At 45.1% G+C, this 19,441-nt stretch overlaps 15 non-coding genes across 15 annotated transcripts; all 15 read left to right on the top strand.

Annotated features, from left to right (window-relative positions):
* The first annotated feature begins 25 nt into the window (after positions 1-25).
* Positions 26-216, top strand: LOC141251626 (U2 spliceosomal RNA). The gene has a single exon (XR_012313288.1). It is a non-coding gene; the product is annotated as a U2 spliceosomal RNA (small nuclear RNA).
* A 1,118-nt stretch (positions 217-1,334) lies between these two features.
* On the top strand, positions 1,335-1,525 carry LOC141251627 (U2 spliceosomal RNA). The gene has a single exon (XR_012313289.1). It is a non-coding gene; the product is annotated as a U2 spliceosomal RNA (small nuclear RNA).
* A 1,118-nt stretch (positions 1,526-2,643) lies between these two features.
* LOC141251628 (U2 spliceosomal RNA) lies at positions 2,644-2,834 on the top strand. The gene has a single exon (XR_012313290.1). It is a non-coding gene; the product is annotated as a U2 spliceosomal RNA (small nuclear RNA).
* A 1,118-nt stretch (positions 2,835-3,952) lies between these two features.
* LOC141251630 (U2 spliceosomal RNA) lies at positions 3,953-4,143 on the top strand. The gene has a single exon (XR_012313292.1). It is a non-coding gene; the product is annotated as a U2 spliceosomal RNA (small nuclear RNA).
* A 1,118-nt stretch (positions 4,144-5,261) lies between these two features.
* On the top strand, positions 5,262-5,452 carry LOC141251631 (U2 spliceosomal RNA). The gene has a single exon (XR_012313293.1). It is a non-coding gene; the product is annotated as a U2 spliceosomal RNA (small nuclear RNA).
* Positions 5,453-6,570: 1,118 nt separating this feature from the next.
* On the top strand, positions 6,571-6,761 carry LOC141251632 (U2 spliceosomal RNA). The gene has a single exon (XR_012313294.1). It is a non-coding gene; the product is annotated as a U2 spliceosomal RNA (small nuclear RNA).
* A 1,118-nt stretch (positions 6,762-7,879) lies between these two features.
* Positions 7,880-8,070, top strand: LOC141251633 (U2 spliceosomal RNA). Its single transcript, XR_012313295.1, has one exon. It is a non-coding gene; the product is annotated as a U2 spliceosomal RNA (small nuclear RNA).
* Positions 8,071-9,188: 1,118 nt separating this feature from the next.
* On the top strand, positions 9,189-9,379 carry LOC141251634 (U2 spliceosomal RNA). The gene has a single exon (XR_012313296.1). It is a non-coding gene; the product is annotated as a U2 spliceosomal RNA (small nuclear RNA).
* Positions 9,380-10,497: 1,118 nt separating this feature from the next.
* Positions 10,498-10,688, top strand: LOC141251635 (U2 spliceosomal RNA). The gene has a single exon (XR_012313297.1). It is a non-coding gene; the product is annotated as a U2 spliceosomal RNA (small nuclear RNA).
* Positions 10,689-11,806: 1,118 nt separating this feature from the next.
* On the top strand, positions 11,807-11,997 carry LOC141251636 (U2 spliceosomal RNA). Its single transcript, XR_012313298.1, has one exon. It is a non-coding gene; the product is annotated as a U2 spliceosomal RNA (small nuclear RNA).
* Positions 11,998-13,115: 1,118 nt separating this feature from the next.
* On the top strand, positions 13,116-13,306 carry LOC141251637 (U2 spliceosomal RNA). Its single transcript, XR_012313299.1, has one exon. It is a non-coding gene; the product is annotated as a U2 spliceosomal RNA (small nuclear RNA).
* Positions 13,307-14,424: 1,118 nt separating this feature from the next.
* Positions 14,425-14,615, top strand: LOC141251638 (U2 spliceosomal RNA). The gene has a single exon (XR_012313300.1). It is a non-coding gene; the product is annotated as a U2 spliceosomal RNA (small nuclear RNA).
* Positions 14,616-15,733: 1,118 nt separating this feature from the next.
* LOC141251640 (U2 spliceosomal RNA) lies at positions 15,734-15,924 on the top strand. The gene has a single exon (XR_012313301.1). It is a non-coding gene; the product is annotated as a U2 spliceosomal RNA (small nuclear RNA).
* A 1,118-nt stretch (positions 15,925-17,042) lies between these two features.
* On the top strand, positions 17,043-17,233 carry LOC141251642 (U2 spliceosomal RNA). The gene has a single exon (XR_012313303.1). It is a non-coding gene; the product is annotated as a U2 spliceosomal RNA (small nuclear RNA).
* A 1,118-nt stretch (positions 17,234-18,351) lies between these two features.
* Positions 18,352-18,542, top strand: LOC141251643 (U2 spliceosomal RNA). Its single transcript, XR_012313304.1, has one exon. It is a non-coding gene; the product is annotated as a U2 spliceosomal RNA (small nuclear RNA).
* The last annotated feature ends 899 nt before the right edge of the window (positions 18,543-19,441 follow it).

Raw genomic sequence — 19,441 nt, forward strand, 5'->3', positions numbered from 1 at the left:
CCGTAGTTTGAAACCAATTCTGGTTATCGCTTCTCGGCCTTTTGGCTAAGATCAAGTGTAGTATCTGTTCTTATCAGTTTAATATCTGATACGTCCCCTATCTGGGGACCATATATTAAATGGATTTTTAGAACAGGGAGATGGAAAAAGAGCTTGCTCTGTCCACTCCACGCATTGACCTGGTATTGCAGTATCTCCAGGACCGGTGCACCCCTTCTTTAATGCAGTTTCTAAAATCAGAAAGAATTGAATTCAATGTTTTTTGTTCATTTTGCTTGTTTGTCGGATTTTGGGATGGACTCTTTGGCTCTGCTTTTCTTCTCCTCATTGGATTTTTCATGTTCAAAGTTGCAGAAGCCAGATTACAAGCTCATTTTGGTTCAACTTCAGCAACTGTGCATTGCATTGCCATGTAATGTGATGCAATGCTATCTTTCTAGCTCTCCCTTTCTACTTCCTTTTGGATAAACAGACATATTAGGCAAGCATTTTGGAGCTTTCACCTAAATAACTACAGGTGGTGAGATAAGCTGCACAATATAATTGACCTTTCAGTATATTGTTGCACACACACCATCTATTTAGCAAATGCCCTTGTTATCAACAGCAGCCTTTTAAACTCACCCGAGCTAACAGGTATGTGCGCTGGTTACACTGCTGCGCTTAAAATTTCTTTTTTGGTTTGCTACAATGCCTTTTCTGAAACGTTGTCTCCTTCTGCTGGAACACTGACTTCTTTCATTTAATGCCTGCAGACTATAAAAGAGAACCCAACCCAAAAAGTTTGGTTGATTAGTCTGTGGCATTCTGTTAAACTGTTGCTTATGGCGGTCTCTGTGAGCTTCTCAGCGACATTCAGCCAGCCAGGTATCCTGCCTGCAGTAGATGGAATGTGGCAATGGAACGCTGGCTGCGCGTGTCATAATAGGCTCTGAGCCTTTATATACCTGTGCACAGCAGCAGCCACCTTCAGTCTGCTGCTGGACAGCCAGCAGCAGCAGCAGCAGCAGGAGAGGTATGTAATCAGGAGCCCTCCTGCTAAGGGTAGACAGCTGCTCGTTCCACCCCACCCCCCGCCTTAATTGGTTCTCCTCCCTTCCAACGGTGTTGAGGCGGGTGGGAACAGCAGGGGGTGAAGGTGCTGTGTTTAAAGAGGTGGAGTTATGCAGATCTAAAACGCGTGGATTGCAGCAGCAGCAAGCCGAAAAGTGCAGGCATGTAAGGGATCTAGAGGTTGACAACATGTCTTCTTAACGGGAGTCCAGGAGCTCATCTCCACAAATGGACTTTTTAGGATCCTTGGGTGGCTCCGTAGTTTGAAACCAATTCTGGTTATCGCTTCTCGGCCTTTTGGCTAAGATCAAGTGTAGTATCTGTTCTTATCAGTTTAATATCTGATACGTCCCCTATCTGGGGACCATATATTAAATGGATTTTTAGAACAGGGAGATGGAAAAAGAGCTTGCTCTGTCCACTCCACGCATTGACCTGGTATTGCAGTATCTCCAGGACCGGTGCACCCCTTCTTTAATGCAGTTTCTAAAATCAGAAAGAATTGAATTCAATGTTTTTTGTTCATTTTGCTTGTTTGTCGGATTTTGGGATGGACTCTTTGGCTCTGCTTTTCTTCTCCTCATTGGATTTTTCATGTTCAAAGTTGCAGAAGCCAGATTACAAGCTCATTTTGGTTCAACTTCAGCAACTGTGCATTGCATTGCCATGTAATGTGATGCAATGCTATCTTTCTAGCTCTCCCTTTCTACTTCCTTTTGGATAAACAGACATATTAGGCAAGCATTTTGGAGCTTTCACCTAAATAACTACAGGTGGTGAGATAAGCTGCACAATATAATTGACCTTTCAGTATATTGTTGCACACACACCATCTATTTAGCAAATGCCCTTGTTATCAACAGCAGCCTTTTAAACTCACCCGAGCTAACAGGTATGTGCGCTGGTTACACTGCTGCGCTTAAAATTTCTTTTTTGGTTTGCTACAATGCCTTTTCTGAAACGTTGTCTCCTTCTGCTGGAACACTGACTTCTTTCATTTAATGCCTGCAGACTATAAAAGAGAACCCAACCCAAAAAGTTTGGTTGATTAGTCTGTGGCATTCTGTTAAACTGTTGCTTATGGCGGTCTCTGTGAGCTTCTCAGCGACATTCAGCCAGCCAGGTATCCTGCCTGCAGTAGATGGAATGTGGCAATGGAACGCTGGCTGCGCGTGTCATAATAGGCTCTGAGCCTTTATATACCTGTGCACAGCAGCAGCCACCTTCAGTCTGCTGTTGGACAGCCAGCAGCAGCAGCAGCAGCAGGAGAGGTATGTAATCAGGAGCCCTCCTGCTAAGGGTAGACAGCTGCTCGTTCCACCCCACCCCCCGCCTTAATTGGTTCTCCTCCCTTCCAACGGTGTTGAGGCGGGTGGGAACAGCAGGGGGTGAAGGTGCTGTGTTTAAAGAGGTGGAGTTATGCAGATCTAAAACGCGTGGATTGCAGCAGCAGCAAGCCGAAAAGTGCAGGCATGTAAGGGATCTAGAGGTTGACAACATGTCTTCTTAACGGGAGTCCAGGAGCTCATCTCCACAAATGGACTTTTTAGGATCCTTGGGTGGCTCCGTAGTTTGAAACCAATTCTGGTTATCGCTTCTCGGCCTTTTGGCTAAGATCAAGTGTAGTATCTGTTCTTATCAGTTTAATATCTGATACGTCCCCTATCTGGGGACCATATATTAAATGGATTTTTAGAACAGGGAGATGGAAAAAGAGCTTGCTCTGTCCACTCCACGCATTGACCTGGTATTGCAGTATCTCCAGGACCGGTGCACCCCTTCTTTAATGCAGTTTCTAAAATCAGAAAGAATTGAATTCAATGTTTTTTGTTCATTTTGCTTGTTTGTCGGATTTTGGGATGGACTCTTTGGCTCTGCTTTTCTTCTCCTCATTGGATTTTTCATGTTCAAAGTTGCAGAAGCCAGATTACAAGCTCATTTTGGTTCAACTTCAGCAACTGTGCATTGCATTGCCATGTAATGTGATGCAATGCTATCTTTCTAGCTCTCCCTTTCTACTTCCTTTTGGATAAACAGACATATTAGGCAAGCATTTTGGAGCTTTCACCTAAATAACTACAGGTGGTGAGATAAGCTGCACAATATAATTGACCTTTCAGTATATTGTTGCACACACACCATCTATTTAGCAAATGCCCTTGTTATCAACAGCAGCCTTTTAAACTCACCCGAGCTAACAGGTATGTGCGCTGGTTACACTGCTGCGCTTAAAATTTCTTTTTTGGTTTGCTACAATGCCTTTTCTGAAACGTTGTCTCCTTCTGCTGGAACACTGACTTCTTTCATTTAATGCCTGCAGACTATAAAAGAGAACCCAACCCAAAAAGTTTGGTTGATTAGTCTGTGGCATTCTGTTAAACTGTTGCTTATGGCGGTCTCTGTGAGCTTCTCAGCGACATTCAGCCAGCCAGGTATCCTGCCTGCAGTAGATGGAATGTGGCAATGGAACGCTGGCTGCGCGTGTCATAATAGGCTCTGAGCCTTTATATACCTGTGCACAGCAGCAGCCACCTTCAGTCTGCTGCTGGACAGCCAGCAGCAGCAGCAGCAGCAGGAGAGGTATGTAATCAGGAGCCCTCCTGCTAAGGGTAGACAGCTGCTCGTTCCACCCCACCCCCCGCCTTAATTGGTTCTCCTCCCTTCCAACGGTGTTGAGGCGGGTGGGAACAGCAGGGGGTGAAGGTGCTGTGTTTAAAGAGGTGGAGTTATGCAGATCTAAAACGCGTGGATTGCAGCAGCAGCAAGCCGAAAAGTGCAGGCATGTAAGGGATCTAGAGGTTGACAACATGTCTTCTTAACGGGAGTCCAGGAGCTCATCTCCACAAATGGACTTTTTAGGATCCTTGGGTGGCTCCGTAGTTTGAAACCAATTCTGGTTATCGCTTCTCGGCCTTTTGGCTAAGATCAAGTGTAGTATCTGTTCTTATCAGTTTAATATCTGATACGTCCCCTATCTGGGGACCATATATTAAATGGATTTTTAGAACAGGGAGATGGAAAAAGAGCTTGCTCTGTCCACTCCACGCATTGACCTGGTATTGCAGTATCTCCAGGACCGGTGCACCCCTTCTTTAATGCAGTTTCTAAAATCAGAAAGAATTGAATTCAATGTTTTTTGTTCATTTTGCTTGTTTGTCGGATTTTGGGATGGACTCTTTGGCTCTGCTTTTCTTCTCCTCATTGGATTTTTCATGTTCAAAGTTGCAGAAGCCAGATTACAAGCTCATTTTGGTTCAACTTCAGCAACTGTGCATTGCATTGCCATGTAATGTGATGCAATGCTATCTTTCTAGCTCTCCCTTTCTACTTCCTTTTGGATAAACAGACATATTAGGCAAGCATTTTGGAGCTTTCACCTAAATAACTACAGGTGGTGAGATAAGCTGCACAATATAATTGACCTTTCAGTATATTGTTGCACACACACCATCTATTTAGCAAATGCCCTTGTTATCAACAGCAGCCTTTTAAACTCACCCGAGCTAACAGGTATGTGCGCTGGTTACACTGCTGCGCTTAAAATTTCTTTTTTGGTTTGCTACAATGCCTTTTCTGAAACGTTGTCTCCTTCTGCTGGAACACTGACTTCTTTCATTTAATGCCTGCAGACTATAAAAGAGAACCCAACCCAAAAAGTTTGGTTGATTAGTCTGTGGCATTCTGTTAAACTGTTGCTTATGGCGGTCTCTGTGAGCTTCTCAGCGACATTCAGCCAGCCAGGTATCCTGCCTGCAGTAGATGGAATGTGGCAATGGAACGCTGGCTGCGCGTGTCATAATAGGCTCTGAGCCTTTATATACCTGTGCACAGCAGCAGCCACCTTCAGTCTGCTGCTGGACAGCCAGCAGCAGCAGCAGCAGCAGGAGAGGTATGTAATCAGGAGCCCTCCTGCTAAGGGTAGACAGCTGCTCGTTCCACCCCACCCCCCGCCTTAATTGGTTCTCCTCCCTTCCAACGGTGTTGAGGCGGGTGGGAACAGCAGGGGGTGAAGGTGCTGTGTTTAAAGAGGTGGAGTTATGCAGATCTAAAACGCGTGGATTGCAGCAGCAGCAAGCCGAAAAGTGCAGGCATGTAAGGGATCTAGAGGTTGACAACATGTCTTCTTAACGGGAGTCCAGGAGCTCATCTCCACAAATGGACTTTTTAGGATCCTTGGGTGGCTCCGTAGTTTGAAACCAATTCTGGTTATCGCTTCTCGGCCTTTTGGCTAAGATCAAGTGTAGTATCTGTTCTTATCAGTTTAATATCTGATACGTCCCCTATCTGGGGACCATATATTAAATGGATTTTTAGAACAGGGAGATGGAAAAAGAGCTTGCTCTGTCCACTCCACGCATTGACCTGGTATTGCAGTATCTCCAGGACCGGTGCACCCCTTCTTTAATGCAGTTTCTAAAATCAGAAAGAATTGAATTCAATGTTTTTTGTTCATTTTGCTTGTTTGTCGGATTTTGGGATGGACTCTTTGGCTCTGCTTTTCTTCTCCTCATTGGATTTTTCATGTTCAAAGTTGCAGAAGCCAGATTACAAGCTCATTTTGGTTCAACTTCAGCAACTGTGCATTGCATTGCCATGTAATGTGATGCAATGCTATCTTTCTAGCTCTCCCTTTCTACTTCCTTTTGGATAAACAGACATATTAGGCAAGCATTTTGGAGCTTTCACCTAAATAACTACAGGTGGTGAGATAAGCTGCACAATATAATTGACCTTTCAGTATATTGTTGCACACACACCATCTATTTAGCAAATGCCCTTGTTATCAACAGCAGCCTTTTAAACTCACCCGAGCTAACAGGTATGTGCGCTGGTTACACTGCTGCGCTTAAAATTTCTTTTTTGGTTTGCTACAATGCCTTTTCTGAAACGTTGTCTCCTTCTGCTGGAACACTGACTTCTTTCATTTAATGCCTGCAGACTATAAAAGAGAACCCAACCCAAAAAGTTTGGTTGATTAGTCTGTGGCATTCTGTTAAACTGTTGCTTATGGCGGTCTCTGTGAGCTTCTCAGCGACATTCAGCCAGCCAGGTATCCTGCCTGCAGTAGATGGAATGTGGCAATGGAACGCTGGCTGCGCGTGTCATAATAGGCTCTGAGCCTTTATATACCTGTGCACAGCAGCAGCCACCTTCAGTCTGCTGCTGGACAGCCAGCAGCAGCAGCAGCAGCAGGAGAGGTATGTAATCAGGAGCCCTCCTGCTAAGGGTAGACAGCTGCTCGTTCCACCCCACCCCCCGCCTTAATTGGTTCTCCTCCCTTCCAACGGTGTTGAGGCGGGTGGGAACAGCAGGGGGTGAAGGTGCTGTGTTTAAAGAGGTGGAGTTATGCAGATCTAAAACGCGTGGATTGCAGCAGCAGCAAGCCGAAAAGTGCAGGCATGTAAGGGATCTAGAGGTTGACAACATGTCTTCTTAACGGGAGTCCAGGAGCTCATCTCCACAAATGGACTTTTTAGGATCCTTGGGTGGCTCCGTAGTTTGAAACCAATTCTGGTTATCGCTTCTCGGCCTTTTGGCTAAGATCAAGTGTAGTATCTGTTCTTATCAGTTTAATATCTGATACGTCCCCTATCTGGGGACCATATATTAAATGGATTTTTAGAACAGGGAGATGGAAAAAGAGCTTGCTCTGTCCACTCCACGCATTGACCTGGTATTGCAGTATCTCCAGGACCGGTGCACCCCTTCTTTAATGCAGTTTCTAAAATCAGAAAGAATTGAATTCAATGTTTTTTGTTCATTTTGCTTGTTTGTCGGATTTTGGGATGGACTCTTTGGCTCTGCTTTTCTTCTCCTCATTGGATTTTTCATGTTCAAAGTTGCAGAAGCCAGATTACAAGCTCATTTTGGTTCAACTTCAGCAACTGTGCATTGCATTGCCATGTAATGTGATGCAATGCTATCTTTCTAGCTCTCCCTTTCTACTTCCTTTTGGATAAACAGACATATTAGGCAAGCATTTTGGAGCTTTCACCTAAATAACTACAGGTGGTGAGATAAGCTGCACAATATAATTGACCTTTCAGTATATTGTTGCACACACACCATCTATTTAGCAAATGCCCTTGTTATCAACAGCAGCCTTTTAAACTCACCCGAGCTAACAGGTATGTGCGCTGGTTACACTGCTGCGCTTAAAATTTCTTTTTTGGTTTGCTACAATGCCTTTTCTGAAACGTTGTCTCCTTCTGCTGGAACACTGACTTCTTTCATTTAATGCCTGCAGACTATAAAAGAGAACCCAACCCAAAAAGTTTGGTTGATTAGTCTGTGGCATTCTGTTAAACTGTTGCTTATGGCGGTCTCTGTGAGCTTCTCAGCGACATTCAGCCAGCCAGGTATCCTGCCTGCAGTAGATGGAATGTGGCAATGGAACGCTGGCTGCGCGTGTCATAATAGGCTCTGAGCCTTTATATACCTGTGCACAGCAGCAGCCACCTTCAGTCTGCTGCTGGACAGCCAGCAGCAGCAGCAGCAGCAGGAGAGGTATGTAATCAGGAGCCCTCCTGCTAAGGGTAGACAGCTGCTCGTTCCACCCCACCCCCCGCCTTAATTGGTTCTCCTCCCTTCCAACGGTGTTGAGGCGGGTGGGAACAGCAGGGGGTGAAGGTGCTGTGTTTAAAGAGGTGGAGTTATGCAGATCTAAAACGCGTGGATTGCAGCAGCAGCAAGCCGAAAAGTGCAGGCATGTAAGGGATCTAGAGGTTGACAACATGTCTTCTTAACGGGAGTCCAGGAGCTCATCTCCACAAATGGACTTTTTAGGATCCTTGGGTGGCTCCGTAGTTTGAAACCAATTCTGGTTATCGCTTCTCGGCCTTTTGGCTAAGATCAAGTGTAGTATCTGTTCTTATCAGTTTAATATCTGATACGTCCCCTATCTGGGGACCATATATTAAATGGATTTTTAGAACAGGGAGATGGAAAAAGAGCTTGCTCTGTCCACTCCACGCATTGACCTGGTATTGCAGTATCTCCAGGACCGGTGCACCCCTTCTTTAATGCAGTTTCTAAAATCAGAAAGAATTGAATTCAATGTTTTTTGTTCATTTTGCTTGTTTGTCGGATTTTGGGATGGACTCTTTGGCTCTGCTTTTCTTCTCCTCATTGGATTTTTCATGTTCAAAGTTGCAGAAGCCAGATTACAAGCTCATTTTGGTTCAACTTCAGCAACTGTGCATTGCATTGCCATGTAATGTGATGCAATGCTATCTTTCTAGCTCTCCCTTTCTACTTCCTTTTGGATAAACAGACATATTAGGCAAGCATTTTGGAGCTTTCACCTAAATAACTACAGGTGGTGAGATAAGCTGCACAATATAATTGACCTTTCAGTATATTGTTGCACACACACCATCTATTTAGCAAATGCCCTTGTTATCAACAGCAGCCTTTTAAACTCACCCGAGCTAACAGGTATGTGCGCTGGTTACACTGCTGCGCTTAAAATTTCTTTTTTGGTTTGCTACAATGCCTTTTCTGAAACGTTGTCTCCTTCTGCTGGAACACTGACTTCTTTCATTTAATGCCTGCAGACTATAAAAGAGAACCCAACCCAAAAAGTTTGGTTGATTAGTCTGTGGCATTCTGTTAAACTGTTGCTTATGGCGGTCTCTGTGAGCTTCTCAGCGACATTCAGCCAGCCAGGTATCCTGCCTGCAGTAGATGGAATGTGGCAATGGAACGCTGGCTGCGCGTGTCATAATAGGCTCTGAGCCTTTATATACCTGTGCACAGCAGCAGCCACCTTCAGTCTGCTGCTGGACAGCCAGCAGCAGCAGCAGCAGCAGGAGAGGTATGTAATCAGGAGCCCTCCTGCTAAGGGTAGACAGCTGCTCGTTCCACCCCACCCCCCGCCTTAATTGGTTCTCCTCCCTTCCAACGGTGTTGAGGCGGGTGGGAACAGCAGGGGGTGAAGGTGCTGTGTTTAAAGAGGTGGAGTTATGCAGATCTAAAACGCGTGGATTGCAGCAGCAGCAAGCCGAAAAGTGCAGGCATGTAAGGGATCTAGAGGTTGACAACATGTCTTCTTAACGGGAGTCCAGGAGCTCATCTCCACAAATGGACTTTTTAGGATCCTTGGGTGGCTCCGTAGTTTGAAACCAATTCTGGTTATCGCTTCTCGGCCTTTTGGCTAAGATCAAGTGTAGTATCTGTTCTTATCAGTTTAATATCTGATACGTCCCCTATCTGGGGACCATATATTAAATGGATTTTTAGAACAGGGAGATGGAAAAAGAGCTTGCTCTGTCCACTCCACGCATTGACCTGGTATTGCAGTATCTCCAGGACCGGTGCACCCCTTCTTTAATGCAGTTTCTAAAATCAGAAAGAATTGAATTCAATGTTTTTTGTTCATTTTGCTTGTTTGTCGGATTTTGGGATGGACTCTTTGGCTCTGCTTTTCTTCTCCTCATTGGATTTTTCATGTTCAAAGTTGCAGAAGCCAGATTACAAGCTCATTTTGGTTCAACTTCAGCAACTGTGCATTGCATTGCCATGTAATGTGATGCAATGCTATCTTTCTAGCTCTCCCTTTCTACTTCCTTTTGGATAAACAGACATATTAGGCAAGCATTTTGGAGCTTTCACCTAAATAACTACAGGTGGTGAGATAAGCTGCACAATATAATTGACCTTTCAGTATATTGTTGCACACACACCATCTATTTAGCAAATGCCCTTGTTATCAACAGCAGCCTTTTAAACTCACCCGAGCTAACAGGTATGTGCGCTGGTTACACTGCTGCGCTTAAAATTTCTTTTTTGGTTTGCTACAATGCCTTTTCTGAAACGTTGTCTCCTTCTGCTGGAACACTGACTTCTTTCATTTAATGCCTGCAGACTATAAAAGAGAACCCAACCCAAAAAGTTTGGTTGATTAGTCTGTGGCATTCTGTTAAACTGTTGCTTATGGCGGTCTCTGTGAGCTTCTCAGCGACATTCAGCCAGCCAGGTATCCTGCCTGCAGTAGATGGAATGTGGCAATGGAACGCTGGCTGCGCGTGTCATAATAGGCTCTGAGCCTTTATATACCTGTGCACAGCAGCAGCCACCTTCAGTCTGCTGCTGGACAGCCAGCAGCAGCAGCAGCAGCAGGAGAGGTATGTAATCAGGAGCCCTCCTGCTAAGGGTAGACAGCTGCTCGTTCCACCCCACCCCCCGCCTTAATTGGTTCTCCTCCCTTCCAACGGTGTTGAGGCGGGTGGGAACAGCAGGGGGTGAAGGTGCTGTGTTTAAAGAGGTGGAGTTATGCAGATCTAAAACGCGTGGATTGCAGCAGCAGCAAGCCGAAAAGTGCAGGCATGTAAGGGATCTAGAGGTTGACAACATGTCTTCTTAACGGGAGTCCAGGAGCTCATCTCCACAAATGGACTTTTTAGGATCCTTGGGTGGCTCCGTAGTTTGAAACCAATTCTGGTTATCGCTTCTCGGCCTTTTGGCTAAGATCAAGTGTAGTATCTGTTCTTATCAGTTTAATATCTGATACGTCCCCTATCTGGGGACCATATATTAAATGGATTTTTAGAACAGGGAGATGGAAAAAGAGCTTGCTCTGTCCACTCCACGCATTGACCTGGTATTGCAGTATCTCCAGGACCGGTGCACCCCTTCTTTAATGCAGTTTCTAAAATCAGAAAGAATTGAATTCAATGTTTTTTGTTCATTTTGCTTGTTTGTCGGATTTTGGGATGGACTCTTTGGCTCTGCTTTTCTTCTCCTCATTGGATTTTTCATGTTCAAAGTTGCAGAAGCCAGATTACAAGCTCATTTTGGTTCAACTTCAGCAACTGTGCATTGCATTGCCATGTAATGTGATGCAATGCTATCTTTCTAGCTCTCCCTTTCTACTTCCTTTTGGATAAACAGACATATTAGGCAAGCATTTTGGAGCTTTCACCTAAATAACTACAGGTGGTGAGATAAGCTGCACAATATAATTGACCTTTCAGTATATTGTTGCACACACACCATCTATTTAGCAAATGCCCTTGTTATCAACAGCAGCCTTTTAAACTCACCCGAGCTAACAGGTATGTGCGCTGGTTACACTGCTGCGCTTAAAATTTCTTTTTTGGTTTGCTACAATGCCTTTTCTGAAACGTTGTCTCCTTCTGCTGGAACACTGACTTCTTTCATTTAATGCCTGCAGACTATAAAAGAGAACCCAACCCAAAAAGTTTGGTTGATTAGTCTGTGGCATTCTGTTAAACTGTTGCTTATGGCGGTCTCTGTGAGCTTCTCAGCGACATTCAGCCAGCCAGGTATCCTGCCTGCAGTAGATGGAATGTGGCAATGGAACGCTGGCTGCGCGTGTCATAATAGGCTCTGAGCCTTTATATACCTGTGCACAGCAGCAGCCACCTTCAGTCTGCTGCTGGACAGCCAGCAGCAGCAGCAGCAGCAGGAGAGGTATGTAATCAGGAGCCCTCCTGCTAAGGGTAGACAGCTGCTCGTTCCACCCCACCCCCCGCCTTAATTGGTTCTCCTCCCTTCCAACGGTGTTGAGGCGGGTGGGAACAGCAGGGGGTGAAGGTGCTGTGTTTAAAGAGGTGGAGTTATGCAGATCTAAAACGCGTGGATTGCAGCAGCAGCAAGCCGAAAAGTGCAGGCATGTAAGGGATCTAGAGGTTGACAACATGTCTTCTTAACGGGAGTCCAGGAGCTCATCTCCACAAATGGACTTTTTAGGATCCTTGGGTGGCTCCGTAGTTTGAAACCAATTCTGGTTATCGCTTCTCGGCCTTTTGGCTAAGATCAAGTGTAGTATCTGTTCTTATCAGTTTAATATCTGATACGTCCCCTATCTGGGGACCATATATTAAATGGATTTTTAGAACAGGGAGATGGAAAAAGAGCTTGCTCTGTCCACTCCACGCATTGACCTGGTATTGCAGTATCTCCAGGACCGGTGCACCCCTTCTTTAATGCAGTTTCTAAAATCAGAAAGAATTGAATTCAATGTTTTTTGTTCATTTTGCTTGTTTGTCGGATTTTGGGATGGACTCTTTGGCTCTGCTTTTCTTCTCCTCATTGGATTTTTCATGTTCAAAGTTGCAGAAGCCAGATTACAAGCTCATTTTGGTTCAACTTCAGCAACTGTGCATTGCATTGCCATGTAATGTGATGCAATGCTATCTTTCTAGCTCTCCCTTTCTACTTCCTTTTGGATAAACAGACATATTAGGCAAGCATTTTGGAGCTTTCACCTAAATAACTACAGGTGGTGAGATAAGCTGCACAATATAATTGACCTTTCAGTATATTGTTGCACACACACCATCTATTTAGCAAATGCCCTTGTTATCAACAGCAGCCTTTTAAACTCACCCGAGCTAACAGGTATGTGCGCTGGTTACACTGCTGCGCTTAAAATTTCTTTTTTGGTTTGCTACAATGCCTTTTCTGAAACGTTGTCTCCTTCTGCTGGAACACTGACTTCTTTCATTTAATGCCTGCAGACTATAAAAGAGAACCCAACCCAAAAAGTTTGGTTGATTAGTCTGTGGCATTCTGTTAAACTGTTGCTTATGGCGGTCTCTGTGAGCTTCTCAGCGACATTCAGCCAGCCAGGTATCCTGCCTGCAGTAGATGGAATGTGGCAATGGAACGCTGGCTGCGCGTGTCATAATAGGCTCTGAGCCTTTATATACCTGTGCACAGCAGCAGCCACCTTCAGTCTGCTGCTGGACAGCCAGCAGCAGCAGCAGCAGCAGGAGAGGTATGTAATCAGGAGCCCTCCTGCTAAGGGTAGACAGCTGCTCGTTCCACCCCACCCCCCGCCTTAATTGGTTCTCCTCCCTTCCAACGGTGTTGAGGCGGGTGGGAACAGCAGGGGGTGAAGGTGCTGTGTTTAAAGAGGTGGAGTTATGCAGATCTAAAACGCGTGGATTGCAGCAGCAGCAAGCCGAAAAGTGCAGGCATGTAAGGGATCTAGAGGTTGACAACATGTCTTCTTAACGGGAGTCCAGGAGCTCATCTCCACAAATGGACTTTTTAGGATCCTTGGGTGGCTCCGTAGTTTGAAACCAATTCTGGTTATCGCTTCTCGGCCTTTTGGCTAAGATCAAGTGTAGTATCTGTTCTTATCAGTTTAATATCTGATACGTCCCCTATCTGGGGACCATATATTAAATGGATTTTTAGAACAGGGAGATGGAAAAAGAGCTTGCTCTGTCCACTCCACGCATTGACCTGGTATTGCAGTATCTCCAGGACCGGTGCACCCCTTCTTTAATGCAGTTTCTAAAATCAGAAAGAATTGAATTCAATGTTTTTTGTTCATTTTGCTTGTTTGTCGGATTTTGGGATGGACTCTTTGGCTCTGCTTTTCTTCTCCTCATTGGATTTTTCATGTTCAAAGTTGCAGAAGCCAGATTACAAGCTCATTTTGGTTCAACTTCAGCAACTGTGCATTGCATTGCCATGTAATGTGATGCAATGCTATCTTTCTAGCTCTCCCTTTCTACTTCCTTTTGGATAAACAGACATATTAGGCAAGCATTTTGGAGCTTTCACCTAAATAACTACAGGTGGTGAGATAAGCTGCACAATATAATTGACCTTTCAGTATATTGTTGCACACACACCATCTATTTAGCAAATGCCCTTGTTATCAACAGCAGCCTTTTAAACTCACCCGAGCTAACAGGTATGTGCGCTGGTTACACTGCTGCGCTTAAAATTTCTTTTTTGGTTTGCTACAATGCCTTTTCTGAAACGTTGTCTCCTTCTGCTGGAACACTGACTTCTTTCATTTAATGCCTGCAGACTATAAAAGAGAACCCAACCCAAAAAGTTTGGTTGATTAGTCTGTGGCATTCTGTTAAACTGTTGCTTATGGCGGTCTCTGTGAGCTTCTCAGCGACATTCAGCCAGCCAGGTATCCTGCCTGCAGTAGATGGAATGTGGCAATGGAACGCTGGCTGCGCGTGTCATAATAGGCTCTGAGCCTTTATATACCTGTGCACAGCAGCAGCCACCTTCAGTCTGCTGCTGGACAGCCAGCAGCAGCAGCAGCAGCAGGAGAGGTATGTAATCAGGAGCCCTCCTGCTAAGGGTAGACAGCTGCTCGTTCCACCCCACCCCCCGCCTTAATTGGTTCTCCTCCCTTCCAACGGTGTTGAGGCGGGTGGGAACAGCAGGGGGTGAAGGTGCTGTGTTTAAAGAGGTGGAGTTATGCAGATCTAAAACGCGTGGATTGCAGCAGCAGCAAGCCGAAAAGTGCAGGCATGTAAGGGATCTAGAGGTTGACAACATGTCTTCTTAACGGGAGTCCAGGAGCTCATCTCCACAAATGGACTTTTTAGGATCCTTGGGTGGCTCCGTAGTTTGAAACCAATTCTGGTTATCGCTTCTCGGCCTTTTGGCTAAGATCAAGTGTAGTATCTGTTCTTATCAGTTTAATATCTGATACGTCCCCTATCTGGGGACCATATATTAAATGGATTTTTAGAACAGGGAGATGGAAAAAGAGCTTGCTCTGTCCACTCCACGCATTGACCTGGTATTGCAGTATCTCCAGGACCGGTGCACCCCTTCTTTAATGCAGTTTCTAAAATCAGAAAGAATTGAATTCAATGTTTTTTGTTCATTTTGCTTGTTTGTCGGATTTTGGGATGGACTCTTTGGCTCTGCTTTTCTTCTCCTCATTGGATTTTTCATGTTCAAAGTTGCAGAAGCCAGATTACAAGCTCATTTTGGTTCAACTTCAGCAACTGTGCATTGCATTGCCATGTAATGTGATGCAATGCTATCTTTCTAGCTCTCCCTTTCTACTTCCTTTTGGATAAACAGACATATTAGGCAAGCATTTTGGAGCTTTCACCTAAATAACTACAGGTGGTGAGATAAGCTGCACAATATAATTGACCTTTCAGTATATTGTTGCACACACACCATCTATTTAGCAAATGCCCTTGTTATCAACAGCAGCCTTTTAAACTCACCCGAGCTAACAGGTATGTGCGCTGGTTACACTGCTGCGCTTAAAATTTCTTTTTTGGTTTGCTACAATGCCTTTTCTGAAACGTTGTCTCCTTCTGCTGGAACACTGACTTCTTTCATTTAATGCCTGCAGACTATAAAAGAGAACCCAACCCAAAAAGTTTGGTTGATTAGTCTGTGGCATTCTGTTAAACTGTTGCTTATGGCGGTCTCTGTGAGCTTCTCAGCGACATTCAGCCAGCCAGGTATCCTGCCTGCAGTAGATGGAATGTGGCAATGGAACGCTGGCTGCGCGTGTCATAATAGGCTCTGAGCCTTTATATACCTGTGCACAGCAGCAGCCACCTTCAGTCTGCTGCTGGACAGCCAGCAGCAGCAGCAGCAGCAGGAGAGGTATGTAATCAGGAGCCCTCCTGCTAAGGGTAGACAGCTGCTCGTTCCACCCCACCCCCCGCCTTAATTGGTTCTCCTCCCTTCCAACGGTGTTGAGGCGGGTGGGAACAGCAGGGGGTGAAGGTGCTGTGTTTAAAGAGGTGGAGTTATGCAGATCTAAAACGCGTGGATTGCAGCAGCAGCAAGCCGAAAAGTGCAGGCATGTAAGGGATCTAGAGGTTGACAACATGTCTTCTTAACGGGAGTCCAGGAGCTCATCTCCACAAATGGACTTTTTAGGATCCTTGGGTGGCTCCGTAGTTTGAAACCAATTCTGGTTATCGCTTCTCGGCCTTTTGGCTAAGATCAAGTGTAGTATCTGTTCTTATCAGTTTAATATCTGATACGTCCCCTATCTGGGGACCATATATTAAATGGATTTTTAGAACAGGGAGATGGAAAAAGAGCTTGCTCTGTCCACTCCACGCATTGACCTGGTATTGCAGTATCTCCAGGACCGGTGCACCCCTTCTTTAATGCAGTTTCTAAAATCAGAAAGAATTGAATTCAATGTTTTTTGTTCATTTTGCTTGTTTGTCGGATTTTGGGATGGACTCTTTGGCTCTGCTTTTCTTCTCCTCATTGGATTTTTCATGTTCAAAGTTGCAGAAGCCAGATTACAAGCTCATTTTGGTTCAACTTCAGCAACTGTGCATTGCATTGCCATGTAATGTGATGCAATGCTATCTTTCTAGCTCTCCCTTTCTACTTCCTTTTGGATAAACAGACATATTAGGCAAGCATTTTGGAGCTTTCACCTAAATAACTACAGGTGGTGAGATAAGCTGCACAATATAATTGACCTTTCAGTATATTGTTGCACACACACCATCTATTTAGCAAATGCCCTTGTTATCAACAGCAGCCTTTTAAACTCACCCGAGCTAACAGGTATGTGCGCTGGTTACACTGCTGCGCTTAAAATTTCTTTTTTGGTTTGCTACAATGCCTTTTCTGAAACGTTGTCTCCTTCTGCTGGAACACTGACTTCTTTCATTTAATGCCTGCAGACTATAAAAGAGAACCCAACCCAAAAAGTTTGGTTGATTAGTCTGTGGCATTCTGTTAAACTGTTGCTTATGGCGGTCTCTGTGAGCTTCTCAGCGACATTCAGCCAGCCAGGTATCCTGCCTGCAGTAGATGGAATGTGGCAATGGAACGCTGGCTGCGCGTGTCATAATAGGCTCTGAGCCTTTATATACCTGTGCACAGCAGCAGCCACCTTCAGTCTGCTGCTGGACAGCCAGCAGCAGCAGCAGCAGCAGGAGAGGTATGTAATCAGGAGCCCTCCTGCTAAGGGTAGACAGCTGCTCGTTCCACCCCACCCCCCGCCTTAATTGGTTCTCCTCCCTTCCAACGGTGTTGAGGCGGGTGGGAACAGCAGGGGGTGAAGGTGCTGTGTTTAAAGAGGTGGAGTTATGCAGATCTAAAACGCGTGGATTGCAGCAGCAGCAAGCCGAAAAGTGCAGGCATGTAAGGGATCTAGAGGTTGACAACATGTCTTCTTAACGGGAGTCCAGGAGCTCATCTCCACAAATGGACTTTTTAGGATCCTTGGGTGGCTCCGTAGTTTGAAACCAATTCTGGTTATCGCTTCTCGGCCTTTTGGCTAAGATCAAGTGTAGTATCTGTTCTTATCAGTTTAATATCTGATACGTCCCCTATCTGGGGACCATATATTAAATGGATTTTTAGAACAGGGAGATGGAAAAAGAGCTTGCTCTGTCCACTCCACGCATTGACCTGGTATTGCAGTATCTCCAGGACCGGTGCACCCCTTCTTTAATGCAGTTTCTAAAATCAGAAAGAATTGAATTCAATGTTTTTTGTTCATTTTGCTTGTTTGTCGGATTTTGGGATGGACTCTTTGGCTCTGCTTTTCTTCTCCTCATTGGATTTTTCATGTTCAAAGTTGCAGAAGCCAGATTACAAGCTCATTTTGGTTCAACTTCAGCAACTGTGCATTGCATTGCCATGTAATGTGATGCAATGCTATCTTTCTAGCTCTCCCTTTCTACTTCCTTTTGGATAAACAGACATATTAGGCAAGCATTTTGGAGCTTTCACCTAAATAACTACAGGTGGTGAGATAAGCTGCACAATATAATTGACCTTTCAGTATATTGTTGCACACACACCATCTATTTAGCAAATGCCCTTGTTATCAACAGCAGCCTTTTAAACTCACCCGAGCTAACAGGTATGTGCGCTGGTTACACTGCTGCGCTTAAAATTTCTTTTTTGGTTTGCTACAATGCCTTTTCTGAAACGTTGTCTCCTTCTGCTGGAACACTGACTTCTTTCATTTAATGCCTGCAGACTATAAAAGAGAACCCAACCCAAAAAGTTTGGTTGATTAGTCTGTGGCATTCTGTTAAACTGTTGCTTATGGCGGTCTCTGTGAGCTTCTCAGCGACATTCAGCCAGCCAGGTATCCTGCCTGCAGTAGATGGAATGTGGCAATGGAACGCTGGCTGCGCGTGTCATAATAGGCTCTGAGCCTTTATATACCTGTGCACAGCAGCAGCCACCTTCAGTCTGCTGCTGGACAGCCAGCAGCAGCAGCAGCAGCAGGAGAGGTATGTAATCAGGAGCCCTCCTGCTAAGGGTAGACAGCTGCTCGTTCCACCCCACCCCCCGCCTTAATTGGTTCTCCTCCCTTCCAACGGTGTTGAGGCGGGTGGGAACAGCAGGGGGTGAAGGTGCTGTGTTTAAAGAGGTGGAGTTATGCAGATCTAAAACGCGTGGATTGCAGCAGCAGCAAGCCGAAAAGTGCAGGCATGTAAGGGATCTAGAGGTTGACAACATGTCTTCTTAACGGGAGTCCAGGAGCTCATCTCCACAAATGGACTTTTTAGGATCCTTGGGTGGCTCCGTAGTTTGAAACCAATTCTGGTTATCGCTTCTCGGCCTTTTGGCTAAGATCAAGTGTAGTATCTGTTCTTATCAGTTTAATATCTGATACGTCCCCTATCTGGGGACCATATATTAAATGGATTTTTAGAACAGGGAGATGGAAAAAGAGCTTGCTCTGTCCACTCCACGCATTGACCTGGTATTGCAGTATCTCCAGGACCGGTGCACCCCTTCTTTAATGCAGTTTCTAAAATCAGAAAGAATTGAATTCAATGTTTTTTGTTCATTTTGCTTGTTTGTCGGATTTTGGGATGGACTCTTTGGCTCTGCTTTTCTTCTCCTCATTGGATTTTTCATGTTCAAAGTTGCAGAAGCCAGATTACAAGCTCATTTTGGTTCAACTTCAGCAACTGTGCATTGCATTGCCATGTAATGTGATGCAATGCTATCTTTCTAGCTCTCCCTTTCTACTTCCTTTTGGATAAACAGACATATTAGGCAAGCATTTTGGAGCTTTCACCTAAATAACTACAGGTGGTGAGATAAGCTGCACAATATAATTGACCTTTCAGTATATTGTTGCACACACACCATCTATTTAGCAAATGCCCTTGTTATCAACAGCAGCCTTTTAAACTCACCCGAGCTAACAGGTATGTGCGCTGGTTACACTGCTGCGCTTAAAATTTCTTTTTTGGTTTGCTACAATGCCTTTTCTGAAACGTTGTCTCCTTCTGCTGGAACACTGACTTCTTTCATTTAATGCCTGCAGACTATAAAAGAGAACCCAACCCAAAAAGTTTGGTTGATTAGTCTGTGGCATTCTGTTAAACTGTTGCTTATGGCGGTCTCTGTGAGCTTCTCAGCGACATTCAGCCAGCCAGGTATCCTGCCTGCAGTAGATGGAATGTGGCAATGGAACGCTGGCTGCGCGTGTCATAATAGGCTCTGAGCCTTTATATACCTGTGCACAGCAGCAGCCACCTTCAGTCTGCTGCTGGACAGCCAGCAGCAGCAGCAGCAGCAGGAGAGGTATGTAATCAGGAGCCCTCCTGCTAAGGGTAGACAGCTGCTCGTTCCACCCCACCCCCCGCCTTAATTGGTTCTCCTCCCTTCCAACGGTGTTGAGGCG

This window comes from Phyllobates terribilis, unplaced genomic scaffold (assembly GCF_046119375.1).
Source record: "Phyllobates terribilis strain yellow unplaced genomic scaffold, ASM4611937v1 Scaffold_7355__1_contigs__length_38269, whole genome shotgun sequence".
Classification (NCBI taxonomy): domain Eukaryota; kingdom Metazoa; phylum Chordata; class Amphibia; order Anura; family Dendrobatidae; genus Phyllobates; species Phyllobates terribilis.